The sequence below is a fragment of the Aotus nancymaae genome, unplaced genomic scaffold (assembly GCF_030222135.1).
Source record: "Aotus nancymaae isolate 86718 unplaced genomic scaffold, 86718_ANA_hifiasm-v0.15.2.pri h1tg000072l, whole genome shotgun sequence".
Taxonomy (NCBI): domain Eukaryota; kingdom Metazoa; phylum Chordata; class Mammalia; order Primates; family Aotidae; genus Aotus; species Aotus nancymaae.
In genome coordinates this window covers 3352378-3372782 of record NW_026988487.1, presented here as the reverse complement: position 1 = coordinate 3372782, position 20405 = coordinate 3352378, and the positions used below count along the sequence as shown (strand labels likewise).

General features: G+C 49.4%; 1 pseudogene; it reads left to right on the top strand.

Annotated features, from left to right (window-relative positions):
* The first annotated feature begins 19199 nt into the window (after window positions 1–19199).
* LOC105724693 (PDZ and LIM domain protein 1-like) lies at window positions 19200–20190 on the top strand (annotated as a pseudogene).
* Window positions 20191–20405: the final 215 nt, after the last annotated feature.

The following is a 20405-nucleotide window of genomic DNA, read 5'->3' as shown; positions in this document are numbered from 1 at the left end:
GCAGGAACTATGCTAAATGCTTAACAAATGTTAAATCCTCACAACAATCTTTGGAGTGTTATCTCTGTTTTAAAATAAGAAAAGTGAGCTCTGGGAGGTTAGGCAATTTGGCAGAGGTCACACAACTAGGATTTTCATCCTGTGTTATCTGACCCTGGAGCCCTTAACTACTTATGCTAATAATTAACATTTGTACACTACTTCTGGCACATCTAAGTTTGGTGGGGCCTGAAACTTGTGCAATTTGGGGCTCTCTTTAAGAACAAAATTTTTTTGCATTCGTAAGAATTATGAGTACAGGGCCAGGAGCGGTGGCTCACGCCTGTAATCCCAGCACTCTGGGAGGCCAAGGCAGGCAGCATCTGACATCAGGAGTTTGAGATCAGCCAGGCCAACATGACGAAACCTTGTCTCTACTAAAAATACAAAAATCAGCTGGGTGTGGTGGCACATGCCTGTAGTCCCAGCCACTTGGGAGGCTGAGGCAGGAGAATCGCTTGAACCGGGGAGGCGGAGGTTGCAGTGAGCCAAGACCGCGCCACAGCACTCCATCCTGGGCAACAGAGAGAGACTCTGTCTCACACACACAAAAAAGAATTATGAGTACAAAATTATATTCAGAGCCTAGGAAAGGATCCCAGCCTAGCTTTACAGTTTATGAATCATTTCGCAGGAAAGCTCATTTTACCCTCCCAGCCTCCCTGTGAGGTGAGGATTATCATCTTCATTTGATTTAGGAGAAAGAAGAGCCTCAGGAGGTTACCTGCATGTCCAAGATCTGAAGCTTATGGGAGGCAGAGCCAGGACTGGAAGCCTCTGACCACAGCTGTGTCTTTAAGAGACAAACTCCAGGCAGATGATGGTCAGACAGCTAGACATGCCTAAACAAAAGCAGCTGCGATAACAGCTTTCTCTGTGGGAAATACCCACCTAGAAACATAGAGAAACAAGGCCATGGGAATAAATAAAATCTGGGGAGAAGACACTTGTCTCTGACAGCCCTTAGAACAGGATTTGTTCTTGACCTGTGACTTCCAGAACCACCCGCCCTCTCTCATGGTCTGCCTTGTGGCCCAGGACCTCCAGGGATTAGAAGACGTGTGGTGTCAAGGAACAGGAAGCTGACCTGGATGGAAGTTGAACAGTGATCTTTGCTCTCTGGCTGGCTCCTGAGTCCTCCACCATGTTCCTGGAGAAGGGGAGCCAGCCAGGGCAAGAAGGGCAGGGGCTTAGGGTGGACACTCGGTGTGGGTGAGGATCCTGCCAGAAACAGAGAGTTCCGCGATGACAGATCGGCCCCATGCCAGGCCTTATCTCTTCGGACATCCCAAACAGGAATTACCAGCATGTCCGATCCTGGGACTGGGAGCCGGAAAGGGATGAGGGATGGCTTTTCCACTCCAGGGGAGTGTCCAGAGGGAATGTGGAGCAGAGCAGGGGTGACTGGTAGGGGGAGGGCCTGAGCTAAAGAATGTGGGGGAGTGTCAGACCAGTCTGGGGAGATGGAGACTAGAAGATCTCAGCTGGAGAGATGGAGAAAGAAATCTCCAGGTCCTTTAGTTTCAGTGGCACCGCCATCTGTAGCATCGTCTCATCCCTCAATTGGTTTTCTCATCATGTCAACTCTTTATCTGTCAGCCTTCCCCATGGAGAACAGACCCACCTAGAAACATAGAGAAACAAGGCCATGGGAATATGTCTAACGAGGAGTCTAAGTCCATTCTATGATGTTCGCTGACAGCTTTTAAACCTCACCCTTCCATCTTCCCTGTGCCCCACACCTGGACAAGTTGATAAGAAAGCCTGGGTGCACCCTTTTTTGGTGTTTGAGGGGGGAATATTCACAAGCCCCTTCCCGAGGGAACCCTCACTCCTTAACCACAATAAAAACTCAGGCCAGCTGGGGGCTCACAGCCTGTAGGAGGCCGAGGTGGGCGGATCACCTGAGGTCGGGAGTTTGAGACCAGCCTGACCAACATGGAGAAACCTCACCTCTACTAAAAAAAAAAAAAAAAAATACAAAATTAGCTGGGCATGGTGGCACATGCCTATGATCCCAGCTACTTGGGAGGCTGAGGCAGGAGAATCACTTGAACCCGGGAGTCGGAGGTTGCGGTGAGCCAAGATGGCGCCATTGCACTTCAGCCTGGGGAACAAGAGCTAAACTCTGTCTCAAAAAACAAACAAACAAACAAAAACCCCAGCCAGTCTCCTTCCTGGCTTTCCCAAGGCATTTGGGACCTCCTTGAAAGGCCAGCCCTGCTCCCCCTGGAGACCTCAATTATGTAAATAATAAATCTTTTCATACTCTCTTGGTGTTTGGGTGGTGTCATCAGTCTTAACATTCAAACCAAACCTTGGATAGGGTCCATCTGCCTCTGCAGGCGATCATAACATGCAAACGGTAGGTTCTGCTGGAGGGTCAAGGAAGCTTCCTGGAGGAGGAGTACCTGGACAACAGGGAAAGAAAGGAGCGGGAGAAGGCAGCAGAAGTGGGTCCTGGTTCAGGTGAAGTTTTCCCAGCCGGAACAATGACAATGTCAATATTCTATAAAGGTGACCTGTTTATTTAGCGCTTGCTGTGTTCCCATGAGTCTTCCTCTACCTGCCTTCTTCCCAGCCCTCATCTCACCCTCCTAGAGCTTCAGAGCACACCGGTTGACACATTCACCTCTCAGGGGCAGATCAGCGCGGAGAGTGATGCACATGGGCAGTTGCTGGAAAAGTAACGAGGAACTGCAATGATGTGCCCCTCAGTTGAGTGCAAGCTCTCTTCTGCCTCCTCACCTTGAGCAAGTTACCTTCCTGTTCCAGGCCTCAGTTTCCCCATGTGTGAAATGAAAGGGCTGGAGAGAAATCCCTCACTATTCCCAAATCTGCATTCATTGTGTCCCAAGCCTTCTAATGTCTGTTCACCAAAGTGTACCAAATCTCGGCTATTGGACCGAGCCTCAGGCCTCTATCTCAAACTTGAATTTAAAATGCAAATTACTGAAGAGGAAGGAAGGGAGGGAGGAGTGCTGAAGCCTGAATGGGCTTATCAGATTTCCTTCTCCCGTGGCCCAGATGCAGGTCTCGTCCAGGTGATTCCTCTGGCTCAGAATCTGGCAGGCTCAAGCAATCATTGACAGCCTACTGTGTACCAACCCTGGGCTGAGTCCCAGCCCGGGGAGTGTCTTAGAGAGGAGACCAGGATGTGGCCTCAGGTTCTGGACACTCTCAAATTTAAACAGGCTAAACCCACTTTGCATTATATTTTACTGGTGGTACTTGTGGGACAATGAGAGCTGTCAGAGGCCCAGCACTTTGGGAGACCGAGGTGGGCGGATCACCTGAGGTCAGGAGTTTGAGACCAGCCTGGCCCTGCCTCTACTAAACACACACACACACACACACACACACAGGCACACAGAGTTAGCCTGGCATGGTGGCAAGTGCCTGTAATCCCAGCCACTTGGTAGGCTGAGTCAGGAGAATTGCTTGAACCTGGGAGGCAGAGGTTGCAGTGAGTGGAGATCGTGCCATTGCACTCCAGCCTGGGTGACAAGAACAAAATTCCATCTCAAAAAAAAGCGGGGGGCTGTCGGAACATTCTGGCTGCCACATGAAGCTGACTTTGCTAGGAGAGACTGGGTTGGGGTGGAAGGCAGCTGCTGTAATAATTTAACCAAGGGGTAGGCTGAGCAGGGGAAGGGGCTGAGGTAGAGAGAGAGGGAGTGAGTAAGAAAGGCCCAGGGCACTGATTTGACTGGAACTTCAGGGACAGGTGTGGGGCGAGAGGGATGCTGGGAGTGGAGGAGGGAAAGCACAGAGGCTTTCTGGGCAATGACCCCCATGGTCATTGGTGTGTACGCCCCAAACATCGAGGACTTCCCTGCCTGCCAGCCCTCTCTGTTTCTCTCTTCCTCTCCTACTGCTCAAGGCCTGGCCCTGCTGCACTGCCCTGCCCTGGCCCCCAGAGTCCCCTTCTCTCCTGGCTGTGAGATTAGGACTGCTGTGCCTGCAGCATTCTCAACCTCAAGTCAAAATGACCCTTTGGAGGCCAGGAGGCCACATGGCTGAGTCAGGGCTGAGTCACCATCCCCCAGGGGCCTTGCCATTTCCTGTGGAGAAGCCTTTTTACTGGCAGGGTTCTGTGCTCAGGTGGGAAATCTGGGGAGGTCGGGGGCCGGGCTTTATCTACTTTCACCCACGAACTCCCTAGACACTCCACTGGGGGTAGAGGGGTCCTACATGTATGTTGATCAAAACGTGTCTTTGCACATGGGCCCTTATGCATTCACAGGTGTTTGCCTACACAACTGCATGTCTGAATGTTTTATGTATATTGAATATAGAAAGGGAAGGAATATTTATTGAGCACATACTATGTGCTCAGCCTTTTATGTATGTTACTTTCTAATAACCTTAGGAAGTATACATGCCTCCCAGGCTATGGTTGAAAATTCTGACATGCCCAAGGTGCAAGAGGCATGAATACCTCCCCAGTGTGGCTGGTAACACCCCCAGGGTTCTCCCACTCCACAATGATAGCCTTTCTCCAGAGCGGGCTCCTCGGGGGCAGGAGTAAGAAGCATGTGTGTCTGTATTTATCCTTCCACCAGTGCTGTGATTGGAAACAGGGTCAGTAAGGCCCTTGGGACTAGCTGGGTGAATGGACGACAGTAGCGTCCACCTTGCACATGGCACATACTTCTGGTTGGGTCAATCCGTGTGGCCGGCCAATCCAGACCTGCCCTATTACGGGCCATCGTCCTTATGGCTCATCAACATTGAGTTTTGTTGCCCTCTTCATAACGCAATACTAATGGACGTAGGAATGTATCTCCCACACACTAGATGAAGTGTGGTTATTTGCTCAGGTAGAAATGAAGACTACTATACCAAAGTGGGAAATCCTCTCCATTGTGTCTTACTGATATTTGGGTAAAAATTATCTTGACTCTTTTTTTTTGAGACGGAATGTTACTCTGTCACCCAGGTTGGAGTGCAGTGGCACAATCTTGGCTCACTGCAAACTCTGCCGCCCGGGTTCAGGCAATTGTCCTGTGTCAGCCTCCTGAGTAGCTGGGATTACAGGCACGCGCCACCACGCCCGACTGATTTTTGTATTTTTAGTGGAGATGGGGTTTCACCATGTTGGCCAGGCTGGTCTGGAACTCCCTCCTCAGCCTCCCAAAGTACTGGGATTACAGGCGTGAGCCACTATGCCTGGCCCATCTTACTGGCTTTTAATAACTCAGACCACATAACTCCCAAATCAGCACCCTCCCAAGTTCTGGCCCCATGGATTCAGTTGCTGAATCCAAGTTCCCGATTGGAAGTTCCTCAAGCACCATCACTAGGGGCACCCCAAAGTGACACACAGCTGTTCAGTTCCCCGGTCTGCTCTGCTCTGGGGCTCATCCCTGCTAGAGGCTTGAATGTCTGCTCCTCCTTGTCCTCACCCAGCTCAGCCAATCACTGCGTCCCCCGATTCTGCCCCTTTGCTGTCTTGCCAGTGTGTCCGCTCTTCTCTGTCCCTTCTCCCTGGATGACTGCCAGTGCTTCCTGCCACCCTCCCTGCCTCCACTCTCCCGACTACCTGCATGGCGGCCAGAGTGGGGTCCCTACAAATCTACCCTAGTCTCTTTCCTAGTTGGTATGACTGATGGTTCCCTGCTGCCCTCAGGTTAGGACACTGGCCCTGAGACGGCTCATCTTTCCCTCCCCCCACTGCCCCTCGCCTCTTCTAATTGCTCACCCAGGCCACAGAGCACCTTGCAGTTCCTCGATGGAGCCGGTCTTCCTCTTGCTTCCAGCCTTTTTTTGTTCCTCTACCCCCAGTCATCTGGGCTACCTTCTATTCTTCCAGAAGGTCAAAGCCTTGAAGTCACATCCTCTGAGTGGAGTCACCTGTCTTCCCTCCCCTGCAGTAGGGATCCTGCCCTTGGGTTTATCGTGACCATTTCCACCTCCCCCATCTGCCTTTAGCTCCCTCCATCTCACTGGAGCCTCCTTTGCTCCTCAGGCGCCAGGCTCTTCTGATGGGCAAACGCTATGGTCATCTTTGGCCCCTTGCCCTCTGACCTCTCTAGGGTGGCAGCAGCGACCTGCTGCCCTCTCCATCTGTACTTTATTTAAACTTGTCTCTCCCCTCTCCTTCCTAGAATTCTCTCCCCCTTGCAGGACTCCTCGGCCCACTTTAGGCCTCCGTTTGTGTCCTCATCTCTTCTGTCTCCCAGCCGACCCCTTGTGCGTTAACATTCTCCTCCATGAAAGTCTGGGCACGGTGGCTCATGCCAGTAATCCCAGCACTTTGGGAGGCCGAGGCAGGCAGATAGATCATGAGGTCAGGAGTTTGAGACCAGCCTGGCCAACACAGTGAAACCCCATCTCTACTAAAAATACAAAAAATCAGCCAGGGATGGTGGTGCACACCTGTAATCCCAGCTACTTGGGAGGCTGAGGCAGGAGAATCGCTTGAACCTGGGAGGTGGAGGTTGCAGTCAGCCAAGATCGCACCATTGCACTCCATCGGGGTGACAAAGTGAGACTCCATCTCAAAAAAAAAAAAAAAAAAAAAAATTCTCCTCCATGCTGATGACACCTGCCAGGCTCCAGCCTCGATGTGTAACTCTTGCCACCACCTCCAGCCAGCCGCTACAGGCTCCTTGGACTCCATGTATCCAGAAGGACTTAGCATCTTCCCTTCTTCCCCAACAAGGGGCTCCTCCCGTAACAGCCTCTGTCTGGGTGCCTGGTCCCCAGCCCCCGCAGGATTCCACAAACACACCTGCATGGCAGATGCACTTGACAGCAATAACTTAAGAAGAATCTGCACTCAGAATTTGGAGCAAAGGAATCTGGGGATGGCCATCCCAGAGGCTCGTGCCTTATCTATGAGGAACATCTCTCGTGGAATTTGAGCCATGGAGGGGATGGGGGATTGAGGCCTTTTGGGTTAAAGGTAGGTTGCCATGTAGAGGTTGCTGGGACAGGGGACTAAGTGAAAATGCTATATAAACAGCATGTGTTTTTCAAGTGGTTGCGGTTTTCCTGTCTGGCCCACTGCCACTGGACTGTCTCAGCATGAAAGTTCCCCACAAATCCTATATCTCGTTCACTGACTCTGGGCCTCTTCTTCGGCCTCTTGAACCTGGCGCCATTCCCCCCCAAAGTCTAGAGGTCCGGCACGCCAGCACCAGGCCAGTCCAACCACCATCCTTTGCTCATGCCAGTGCCTCTGGTTGGAATGCCCTTTACCCACTTGTTCAGTTGGAAAATACCCACTTGTTCTTCAGAATCTTTCATGAGCCTCTGCTTTCTCAGTAAAGCCTTTGCCCACCCGCAGTCACTCTTGAGTTGTCCGGGACTTGCCCTGCGCTTGCGGTATGATGACAGACCGATGGGACTGTGGCCTCGGACCGGTCCCTTCACCTGCTTCCTCATCTATACATTGGACATAAAGATACACATTCATGGGTTTGTTGAAACAGAACTGGGACCAGAAGTCAGCCGCTCGCTCCTAAGTCGTGGTGGTTAAGCTCAGTGTTGACACCTGTACTTCCCAGCCCCCATGGCAGCTTCACCATCACATGGAAGGTCTTCAACCGCGGTGTGTTCAGCTGAGATAAATCACCACGTTCTCTATGGCACTAAAACAGGAGCCCAGTGCAGCAGAATAAGAGGTCAGCCCTGTCTCTTTAATATCCATTGGCTCGGCCAGGCATGGTGGCTCATGCCTGTAATCCCAGCACCTTGGGAGGCCGAGGTGGGCAGATCACCTGAGGTCAGGAGTTTGAGATCAACCTGGCCAAAATGGCGAAACCTCGTCTCTACTAAAAATACAAAAATTACCTGGGCGTGGTGGTGCATGCCTGTAATCCCAGCTACCCAGGAGGCTGAGGCGGGAGAATCGCTGGAACCCGGGAGGCAGAGGCTACAGTAAGCCAAGATTATGCCACTGCACTCCGGCCTGGGTGACAGAGCAAGACTCCATCTCACCAAAAAAAAAAAATATATATATATATGTATATATATACACATACACACACACACACACACACACACACACACACACACACACACCCCTCCCTTGGCTCCCGTCCCCTCCCCCACCCTAGGATCCTGTTAGGACAAACATCTTGGCTCAGTGGGTTGAAAAGGAAAGTCAGAATTCTGAGGCATGAATGGCTGTGCCCACTGACTCACTTCCTCCTCCCTGCCTGCTCTGGACGGACCGACCGAGGCCCTGAGTAAGTCAGGCCCTGAAACCTCCTCTCAGCCCTCACCCCTCATCGCAGCTCCCGCAAGCCCCTCACTGCTGACGTCACCCCTGTGGGACCAGTTACTGCTGGTTTGAAACCTGCCTGCAAGTGTCAGGCAAGCTAAGGAGTTAGCTCCCGTAGGGCAGACTGAGGGGAGGCACATGCCCTGTTCTTGGGACCCCAAGTCTGATGTCCGGGCAAGGCACCCTTAGGGAGTTTGATCTGGGAAGCAGCAAAAGTTCATGATCCTCACAATGGCTCTCTCCTTTCCTGCTAGGATCACAGACATGCTCACTATTAGGCAGCCCTCCTATGGGTTTGGGCCTTGCCTCCCGAAAGCTCCTGTTTAAATGCAGGAGCCCTACCTGGCAAAGTACCCCTGGCTGCTCCCTGGCAGGGAGGGGCAGGATGTGACGGCATTGCCCACAGAGACTATGGGTCCGGGATACAAATGAGTCAGGCAACTATGAAGGTCAGGAGGGCCAGAGCATGAGGAAGAGCTAGGATAAGGAATGATTTAGTGGGGGCAGGTGGGGTGGGTAGGAGTTCCAGCTGGGCCCGTGGCACTTGCTTCTCTGGATAACTGTTAGCAGGATGGGGGCAATCATGAAGGGGCTTCCGTGTCCTCGGAAAACAATCCCCCAGGGCCTTGGCCTTCTCCCTGTGGAGGACCCCTTCCCCACCTTGTCATAGATGTCAGGGACCCCTCTGAGTGGAGGAGTCAGATGGGGCTTGGGGGATGTCAGGGCCACACCTTCAATGGCAGAACCGCCCTGGGCAGCGTCCCTGGCAGGTGTGGCCCAGAGGCAGAGTGACAGCCCAGCTCACTGCACGGCAGAGAGAAGAAAGGGGAGCCAGATGCAACAGGAGCAAGGCATCAGGGCAAAAACCACGGCTCAGCCACATCAGGGACATGGGAATGTGCTCAGGGAAACACTGCTGCCTGCCCGAGTTTAGGCTTCAGCTTGCTGGCCTTGGAACTGAGGGGGAGCTGATGGATTCACACGACAGAATGAGCCGACAGCCTTTGTGGGTCCAAAGCTCCCTCTGATCGGGAGTCAAGGAGATCCATCTGGGGGCTAATGTGGGGGTGAAAATGGTAAGAGGCAAGGGGCTGTGGAGATGTAGATAGGCTTGAGGGACATTTAGGGGATGGGCTGAGCAGGAGCTGGTGGCAGCTGGGATGTAGGGGACATGGGAAGAGGGTAGCACAGCAAGGACGACCAGGAAGTCAACAGCACCTCTAGTGCCTGCTAGGTGGAGCTGGCAATTTGCCAAAGCCCATAGGGTAGGGTTGGAGCTAGACAAGGGACCAGAGCCCAGAGGGACCACGAGGTGGTCCACCCCAAACCCATGAACAGAGGACAATTCTTAGAGGCCTTTCCCTGGGGCCTTGGCTTTCATGTTGACTGCACCAGCCTGGCTTTGTGTGGTCAGGCTGAGCCCACAGGAAGCTCACCCAAGATAACCCTCCTAATCCCCAATTTCTTTTTTTTTTTTTTTTTTTTGGAGACAGACTCTCTGTCACCTAGGCTGGAGTGCAGTGGTGCAATCTTGGCTCCCTGCAACCTCCACCTCCTGGGTTCCTGGGTTCAAGTGATTCTCCTGCTTTGGCCTCCTGAGTAGCTGGGATTACAGGTGCCCACCATCACAACTGGCTAATTTTTGTATTTTTTTTAGTAGAGACGGGGCTTTATCATATTGGCCAGGCTGGTCTCAAACTGCTCACCTGGATCTCCCAAAGTGTTGGGATAACAGGCATAAGCCGCCACACCTGGCCCTAATCCCCAGTTTCTATAGGCCTTTCACCACCTGCACCCTGGGCTCTAGCTCCTCAGCTCTGGTCTCCCTTCCAGCCCTCTTTTCACTCTAGCTTCTTGGTGACCCTGGCAGCAGCTCCAGGAGTCTCTACTCCATTCAATCCCTGAGAGCCCCTCCCTCCTCTCTGCACCTGCAGATGCCCTGAGAAGGCTTCATGGCACTGCACACCCACCGTCCTTGCAAGTGTGCAATCGTGGCCTGCGTCCTGGCCCCACCCCAGGCTATGGGGTCCCCCACCGCAATGCACGTTAGGGTGACCTCTAACTGGCCTCTGGTCATCTCTGAGCTTCAGTTTTTTTTTTGCAAAGAGGTAATAATAGCCATGCCCAACTCTCAGGGCCGAGGAGAGGGTTAACTGAGCCATCCGTGGGAAGCACCTGGCATTGGGCCCAGCACACAGTGCCCTTCCCTTCCTTTCCCTTAAAGCCAACCGTCACCTGGCTCCAGGAGGCCATCTTATTCCCTGATCTGACTCCACTCAAAACCCAACCCTGGATAGCTTGCAGAACCAAGCCCAAAGCCCAGCTGCCCAGCCCGGAGTTTGAGGTCCTTCGCAAATCACCCTGCTCACCTTCGGCCCTTGTTCTCCACTCTCCACACAGCCCAAGCCTGTGAGGCAGGTCTTCATGCCCCAAACACCTGCTTGCTGCTTTCTCCCAGCCTTTGCTTGGCTGGCCCTGTGCCTACCACACTCTAGCTTCTTCTCGCTTGTTGACAGCTCCCCCTTCTTCAAGGCCAACTGAAATTCACCATCTTCCAGGCTTCCCAAGTCTTAACAGATGCTTTCCAGTGCAGCATAGCTCTGTTTCTCCCTCTGATAGAGCATGCACCACACTGGGTCACCTATTAGCTTCGGTGGAGTTGCTTCAGCTCTCTGTGCCTCAGTTTCTCTATCTGTAAAATGGAGTTAATAATTACACCCCAATCATAGAACCCTTGTGGAGAGTAAATGAAGACTCACATAGTGTCCATCACATAGTAAAATAAATAGAAAATAAATGTTATTTTCTATTGGGATGATGGCGGCCATGGTGGCAGGGGGTGGCAGTGGTTGTCTCTCCGCCAAGAGCCCGGACCTCTATGGCTGCTACTACAGTGTTCTGCTTGGACAGAGATTAATGATGTGGTCAAATTGAACCTCCTCTGGTCCATTGAAACATTCACAATGTCCACATGGGTCCCCTCAGATCCCATCGCTGGGAGGCATGGGTGTTTCTATGGATACCCAGGAGCTAGCAGAGGCATCAGTACCTGAGGAAGGTGTCCTTATCACAGAGGACCCAAAAAAAGACTCTACCCAGGGCTCAGACTGAGACTGCAACACAGGGATGGGGACTAAGGGGGAGGGGGCATCCTGAAGACTGGGGGAAATGGGGAGAGGTAGGCAGAGAAAAAGGGATAGGCGGGTTTTTTTGTTGTTGTTTGTTTGTTTTTTGCGATGGAGTCTTGCTCTGTCGCCCAAGCTGGAGTGCAGTGGCACAATCTTGTCTCACTGCAACCTCCACCTCCCGGGTTCAAGCAATTCTCCTGCCTTAGTCTCCCAAGTAGCTGGGACTACAGGCACCTATCACCACGCCCAGCTAATTTTTGTATTTTTTTAGAAGAGATGTGGTTTCTCCATGTTGGTCGGGATGGTCTCGATCTCTTGACCTCGGGATCCGCCTGCCTCGGCCTCCCAAAGTGCTGGGACTACAGGTGTGAGCCACCGCGCCCGGCTGGGATAGTTGCTTTTCTTGGGAATGTCACTGTGCTGCCCCTTCATGTATATTATACTTGATTCTTCATGACAAGGCTGTGAGATCAGTCACGTTTTCCCCTTTTCCAGAAGAGGAAACGAAGGCCCGGACTGGCAAAGTGACATGCCCAAGGTCACGTGCAGTGTGAGGAGCAGAACTTTCCCCAAGATCTGCTGGGTTCCTAGAGTGTGCCCAGCAAAGAGACAACGGAGGCCGAGGATGTGGGAGAATTCCAGCTCAGGCCAGCTGCCCACTCAGCCAGGGAGGGACACTGTGGGCGTGGCGGAAACAGCCACCAGAAGCCAGGGGCATGCAGCAAACAACGGTGCCAGGAAATGAACTGACCCGGGCCCTTCCGCCCGGCCCGCCCTACGCCCCTGGCTGCCTGTGGCCTCTCATTCCCGATGCTCCCTCCAAGGGAACGGAGAAAGCTAGGCTGAGGCCCCAGGGATGGCCCTGCATGGGGAGGAACCAGGACGGTCCTGAAGCCCAGGAGCAGCTCTGCCAGGCCTAACCCTGCTTCCCTGGAGGAGGGAGACAGGCCAGGGTCCCAGGGGTCTTGTCCTGTTTGCCTCCGTCTGAGCTCAGATTGGAGCCTGAATCAGAGGAGACACTTGAGTGATGTGTTGCATGGGGATGCCAGCACGGTGTCAAAACTGCCTGGCAGAAGGGGCAGAGACCTGGGTCCTGATGCGGCCTCTGCCCCTACCTTGTGACCCTGGCGGAGTTGCAGAAGCCTCCCCACCCACCACGTCGGGTCATTGTGGAATGAATACCACTACTTGGGTCCCTTCCAACTCTGACAATGCAGTTCTATTCATTTTACTCACTCACTCACTTGTTATTTCAGTGAAATACAGGGTGAAGCTCAGTAAACAGACTTTAGTACAAATAAAGTGGACAGACTTGCAGTGGTAAGCAAAGACTGATAGGACGGTAGTGACTTGTTAAAAGCAGGGACTCTCAAGTCAGATGGCCTGGGTTCAAGTTCTTCCCCCATCACTTGCTAATTGCCTGTGGTTACAGGCAAGTTACCTGACCACCTTGAGCACCGATTTCCTCATCTGTAAAATGGGTATAAAGGAGTATATTCCTCATAGGGTCACTGCAAGAATTAAATAAGATAACACAAATAATATTCTTAGAAAAAATATCGGGTGCGTGTTGAGCACTCAATAAATGTTGGCCATTATTAAATGAACTGACCCGGAGCCCTTCCACCCGGCCCACCCTGCGCCCCTGGCTGCCTGCTGCCTCTCATTTCTGATGCTCCCTCCAAGGGAACGGAGAAAGCTAAGCTGAGGCTCCAGGGATGGCCCTGCATGGGGAGGAATTGGGATGAAGGAATTTCAGCAGGCAAAGATGTGTGCATGAGGTGGGGGTGACCGTCAGAACAGCACACACTAAGGCACAGAGACAGGAAAACCCAGTTCAAGTCTAGAGAACAGTAAGAGGCCAGTCCAGAGAAATTGGGAAAAGGCAAGTTGGGAGCAGATGGTGAGATGCCTTGTGCCAGACTAAGAAGCTTGGACCTCATCAACATTTTCCAGTTAGCGTTTCCTGGAGCACCAGAGTCCCATAAGATACTATTAGACGTTTTGTAAAGATACAAGGAGGATATCAATAAGCAAGAGAATGAGGTGGACCCTGACCTCAGGCCACAGACAAAAGTTAACCCAAAATGGATCAAAGCCCTAAATATAAGTGCTAAATCTATAAAATTCTTTTGGTTTTTTTTTGAGACGGAGTCTTGCTCTGTTGCCTAGTCTGGAGTGTGGCACCATCTTAGCTCACCACAACCTCCTCCCGGTTTCATGCAATTCTCTTGCCTCAGCCTCCTAAGTAGCTGGGATTACAGGCGCACACCACCGTACCCAGCTAATTTGTATATTTTTAGTAGGGGTTTCCCCAAGTTGGCCAGGCTGGTCTTGAACTACTGACCTCAAGTGATCCGCCCACCTCAGCCTCCCAAAGTGCTGAGATTTCAGGCATGAGCCACCATGCCAGGCCCTAAACCTATAAAATTCTTAGAAGAAAACACTGGAGTAGGGCCGGGCGTGGTGGCTCACGCCTGTAATCCCAGCACTTTAGGAGGCCGAGGCGGGTGGATCACGAGGTCAAGAGATCGAGACCATCCTGGTCAACATGGTGAAACCCTGTCTCTACTAAAAATACAAAAAATTAGCTGGGCATGGTGGTGTGTGCCTGTAATCCCAGCTACTCAGGAGGCTGAGTCAGGAGAATTGCCTGAACCCAGGAGGCGGAGGTTGCGGTGAGCCGAGATCGCGCCATTGCACTCCAGCCTGGGTAACAAGAACGAAACTCCGTCTCAAAAAAAAAAAAAAAGAAAACATTGGAGTAAATCTTTGTGATTTTGGATTTGGCGATGGTTTCTTAGCTATAATGCCAAAAGTACAAGAAACAAAAGAAAAAGATAAACTGAACTGTATCACAATAGACACCCACAGATGGAGTAAATATTTGTAAGATGAATATCTGATCAGGGACTTGTATCTAGCATATATAAAGAACTCTTATAACTCAGTGATAGAAACACGACCCAATTTAAAAACAGGCAAAGGATCTGAATGGACCAATCTTTCTCCAGAGAAGATACAGAAATTGCCAATAGGCACATTAAAAAATGTTCAACACCATTAGTCATCAGGGAAACGCAGAACAAAACTATAATAAGACACAACCTCACACTCACAAGGATGGCTAGAACCGAAAGGTTAGATAAAAGGTGTTAGCAATGGCCAGGTGTGGTGACTCCTGCCTGTAATCCCAGCAATTAGTGAGGCTGAGGTGGGCGGATCACCTGAGGCCAGGAGTTCAAGACCAGCCTGGCTAACACGGCAAAACCTCGTCTCGACTGAAAATACAAAAATTAGCCAGGTGTGGTGGTGCTTGCCTGTAGTCCCAGCTACTCAGAAGGTTGCATTCCAGCCTGGGTGACAGAGCAAGACTCCATCTCAAAAAAAAGAAAAAAAAAAGTGTTAGTGAAGATGTGGAGAAATTGGAACCCTCGTAGAATGGCGCAATTCCTTCAAAACATAGTCTGGCATTTCCTCAAATAAAGTTATCATCTGACCCAGCAATTTCACTCATAGGTATATACACAAGAAAAATGAAAACATGTCCACACTAAAACCAGTACATGAGGGCTGGGTGCGGTGGCTCGTGCCTGTAATCCCAGCACTTTGGGAGGCCTAGACAGGTGGATCACCTGAGATCAGGAGTTCGAAACCAGCCTGACCAACACAGTCAGAGCCCTGTCTCTACTAAAAATACAAAAATTAACTGGATGTGGTGGCACACACCTGTAATTCCAGTTACTCAGGAGGCTGAGGCAGGAGACACTGGAACCCGGAACACGGGAGGCAGAGGCTGTGAGCTGAGATTGTGCTGCTGCACTCCAGCCTGGGTGACAGAGTGAGACTGCATCTCATAAAACAACAACAAAAATCTTGTACACGAATGAATACAGCAACATTGTTTATAATGGCCCCCAAGAGGAGGTATCTATCAACCTAAGTACCTATCAACTGAAGGATGGAGAAGCAGCTTGTGGCATAGCACGCTGACACACGCTACAGTATGAATGAATCTCGAAAACATGATGCTGAGTTTGAGAAGCCAGGTCCAAAAGGCCACATATAGTATGACTTCATTTATATAAACTCTTCAGAACAGGCAAATACAGAGACAGAAAGCAGCTTAGTAGTTGCCTAGGGTTGAGACCAGGGAAAGGAGGGTGTTGATTCTGGGGTGATAGCTAAAGTGTGTAGGGTTTCTTTTCAGGGTAATGAAAATGTTCTAAAATTGATTGTAATGATAGTTGCACATATCTGTGAATATTCTAAAAACTATCAAATTGTGCACTTTATTTATTTATTTTTTTTTGAGACAGGGTCTCACTCTGTCACCCAGGCTGGAGTGCAATGGTGTCATCGTAGCTCACTGCAGCTTCCAACTCCCAGGCTCAAGCAATCCTCCTGCCTCCTGAGTAGCTGGGACTATAGTTCTGTGCCACAAAGCTCGCTCAAGGAAATCAGAGAGGACACAAACAAATGGAAAAACAGTCCAGGTTCATGGATAGGAAAAATCAATATCATGAAAATGGCCACACTGATGAAAGTACTTTATATGTTTAATGCTATTCCCATCAAACTACTATTGACATTCTTCACAGAATTAGAAAAAAGGATTTTAAAATTCATATGGAAGAGAGATCCAAGATGGCTGATCACTAGCAGCTCGGGATTGTAGCTCCCAGTGAAAGCACAGAGAATGAGAGGACGCTACACTTTCAGACGAATTTTTGTTGCTCACGGACCAGGAGATTCCCAGCGGAGGAGCCCCACGGGTTGCCAGCGCGACTCTTGTGGCCGGTGCGGCGGTTCTTGGTGCAATCTTAACACCGCTGTTTTGGCCGGCGCAGTAGATTGCTCAGATTTTGGCGCTGGGAATCAACAAGTTGGACATCCACCCAGAGACCTAATTAGAAAGTCGGTAATTACAAAGACGACAGATGAATAAATGTATAATGAAGGGAAGAAACCAGCCTAAAAAGGCAGAGAACACCCAAAATCAGAACACCTCTCCCTCTACAGGGGATCACAGTTCCTCATCAGCAATGGAACAAGGCCTGATGGAGAACGAGTGCGTTCCATTAACAGAAGTAGGCTTCAGAAGGTGGGTGATAAGAAACCTCTGTGAATTAAAAGAACTTGTTCTAACCCAATGCAAAGAAACTAAGAACTTTGAAAAAAGGTTTGATGGAATGCTAACGAGAATAGACAATTTAGAGAGGAATATAAGTGAATTAATGGAGCTGAAAAACACAACACGAGAACTTTGCGAAGTATGCACAAGTTTTAACAGTCGAATTGATCAAGCAGAAGAAAGGATATCCGAGGTCAAAGACCAACTTAATGAAATAAAATGAGAAGACAAGATTAGAGAAAAAAGGACAAAAAGGAATGAGCAAAGTCTCCAAGAAATATGGGACTATGTGAAAAGACCTAATCTACGTCTGATAGGTGTACCTGAATATGATGAAGAGAATGAATCCAAGTTGGAAAATACTCTTCAGGATATCATTCAGGAAAACTTTCCCAACCTAGCAAGGCAGGGTAATATTCAACTCCAGGTAATACAGAGAACACCAAAAAGATATTCCTCAAGAAGACCAACCCCAAGGCACATAATCATCAGATTCATTAGGGCTGAAATGAAGGAGAAAATACTAAGGGCAGCCAGAGCAAAAGGTCAGGTTACTCACAAAGGGAAGCCTATCAGACTTACAGCAGATCTCTCAGCAGAAACCCTACAAGCCAGAAAAGAGTGGGGGCCAATATTCAACATCCTTAAAGAAAAGAACTTTCAACCCAGAATTTCATATCCAGCCAAACTAAGCTCCACAAGTGAAGGAAAAATAAAATCTTTTGCGAACAAGCAAATACTTAGAGATTTCACCACCACCAGGCCTGCTTTACAAAAGCTTCTGAAAGAAGCACTACACATATAAAAGAACAACCAGTATCAGCCTTTCCAAAAATATATCAAAAAGTAAAGAGCATCAACATAATGAAGAATTTACATCAACTAATGGGCAAAACAGCCAGCTAACATCAAATGGCAGTATTAAACTCAATATATTATTATTAATCCTGAATTTAAATCGACTACATCCCCCAATCAAAAGATACAGACAGGCAAACTGGATAAAAAGCCAAAACCCATCAGTATGCTTCATCCAGACTCATCTCACATGCAACGACACACAAAGACTCAAAACAAAGGGATGGAGGAATATTTACCAACCAAACGGAGAGCAAAAATAGATAAATAAATAAAAAGCAGGAGTTGCAATTCTCGCCTCCGATAAAATAGACTTTAAAGCAACAAAGACCAAAAGAGGCAAAGAAGGACATTACATAATGGTAAAAGGATGAATGCAACAAGAAGAGCTAACAATCCTAAATATGTACGCACCCAATACAGGAGCACCCAGATACATAAGACAAGTTCTTAATGACTTATAAAGAGACTTAGACTCCCACACAATAATAGTGGGAGACTGTAACATCACATTGTCAATATTAGACAGATCAATGAGATAGAAAATTAACAAGGATATCCAGGATTCGAACTCAGACCCGGAACAAGTAAACTTAATAAACATTTATAGAACTCTCCACTTCAAATACACAAAACATATATTCTTATCAGTACCACATCACACCTATTCCAAAAGTGACTACATAATTGGAAGTAAATCACTCCTCAGTAATTGCATAGCATTTCATAGGTTTAAATGAAATATTGGTTGGCTGCTTGTTTGTTATTTTCTTCCCGTATTCCTTCCTGTCTCCATTGTTAAGCACAATTATTGGCATAAAAGAGGTTTTCAATACCTATTTTTAGACTGCATTCTAGCCTGGGCAATAAAGCAATACACCTGTTCTCTCTCCCTCTTTCTCTTCCTTTTTCTTCCTCTCCTTCATTTTTTTTTCTTTCTCTCTTTCTTTCTTCCTTTTTTTATTTTTTCTTAAAAAAATAAAATAAAATAAAGTAAAACTCATATGGAACCAAAAAAGAGCTTATAGAGCCAAGACAATCCTAAGCAAAAAGAATAAAGCTGAAGGTATCATGCTACCCTACATCAAACTATACTACAAGGCTACAGTAACCAAAACAGCATGGTACTGGTACAAAAACAGACACATAAAACAATGGAACAGAATAGAGAACTCAGAAATAAGACCACACATTTACAACCATCTGATCTTCAACAAACCTGACAAAAACAACCAATGAGGAAGTGTTCTCTATTTAAGAAATGGTGCTGGGAGAATTGGCTACCTACATTCAGAAAATTAAAACTGGACCCCTTCTTTATACCTTATACAAAAATAACTCAAAAGGTTTTTCTTTTCTTTTCCTTTTTTTTTTTTTTGAGATGGAGTCTTGCTCTGTCACCTAGGCTGGAGTACAGTGGCAAGATCTTGGCTCACTGTAATCTCCGCCTCCTGGGTTCAAACGGTTCTCCTGCCTCAGCCTCTTATGTAGCTGGGATTACAGGCGCCCGCCACCACACTCAGTTAATTTTTGTATTTTTAGTAGAGACGGGGTTTCACCACGTCGGCCAGGCTGGCCTTGAACTCCTGACCTCAGGTAATCCACCTGCCTCAGCCTCCCAAAGTGCTGAGATTACAGGCATGAGCCACTTCGCCCGACCACTTGGGTTAAAGACTTAAATGTAAAACCCAAAACTATAAAAACCCTAGAGGGGCTCCTTTTTCCGACAGCTGCCAGGGGAGCTCTGCACGCCATGCCACGTCCTACCCGTCTGTCCCCAAGGGTCATCGCCAGCCACAGCCGCGCCATGACCACCCAGCAGATCGTCCTCTAGGGCCTGGGCCCATGGGGCTTCCACCTCATGGGCGGCAAGGCCTTTAAACGGCCTCTCGCCATTTCCTGGGTCACTCCTGGAAGCAAGGTGGCTCTAGCTAATTTCTGTATCAGAGATGTAATCACAGCCATTGATTCGGAAAATACTAGCAATATGACGTGCTTGTAAGCTCAGAACAGAATCAAAGGCTGCACAGACTACATGACTCTCACTTAGCCAGATCCAAACATAAAGTCCGATCTCCTCTGGTGACGGGAGATGGGAAGTGCATCCATGCAAGATGAATTTAGCCTCTGAACCCCAGAGGTCCTGCACATAGGAAGCACCCACAACCGAAGTGCTATGCCCTTTACCACCTCGCCCGCCTCCAACACTGGCGGTAGCCAGGGTCATCACAAACCAGTAAAACAACCCAGCTGGCCTCTACTCTTCCGAAAGTATCTCCAACTTCAACAAGGCCCTGGAGTCGAAGACTGTTGCTGCCAGCGACGTGGAGGCGAACAGCAGACCCTTAGACCATGCTCAGCCTCCAAGCGGCCTTGTCATCAACAAAGAATCTGAAGTTTACAAGATGCTTCAGGAGAAACAGCAGTTGAATGAGTCCTGAAACAGTCCACGTCTTTCTTGGTTTTGCAGGAAATCCCGGAATCTGAATAAAAAGGGGATCCCAACAAGCCTCAGGATTCGGAAGGGTTAAAGCTCCTGTCACTAAAGTGGCTGCGACGATTGGAAATGCTCAGAAGTTGCCTATGTGTGACAGATGTGGCGCTGGGATTGTCGTGTGTTTGTGAAGCTGCGGGACCAGCACTGCTACCCCGAGTGTTACGTATGCACTGACTGTGGCACTGAGCTGAAACAGAAGGGCCATTTCTTTGTGGAGGATCAAATCTCCCCTGAGAAGCATGCCTGGGAGCGAGTCACACCACCCGAGGGCCAGGAAGTGGTCACCGTGTTCCCCAAGTGACCCAGCAGATCGGACCACTGTTCTCCAGCCAGCCTTGCTGCAGCTTTTTCTCTCAGTGTTCTGGCCCTCTCCTCTATGGAAGGTTCTCTGCTTACTTCGGCTTTCCTCCTGCTCGTGAAACGCTGAGTCCCCTGCCTTGGTTAATTGACTCACACCGGCTGTGTGATGCCGGCTTTTACAATGAAAGGAGAACTGTTTCGTTCAGTGTCCCCTTG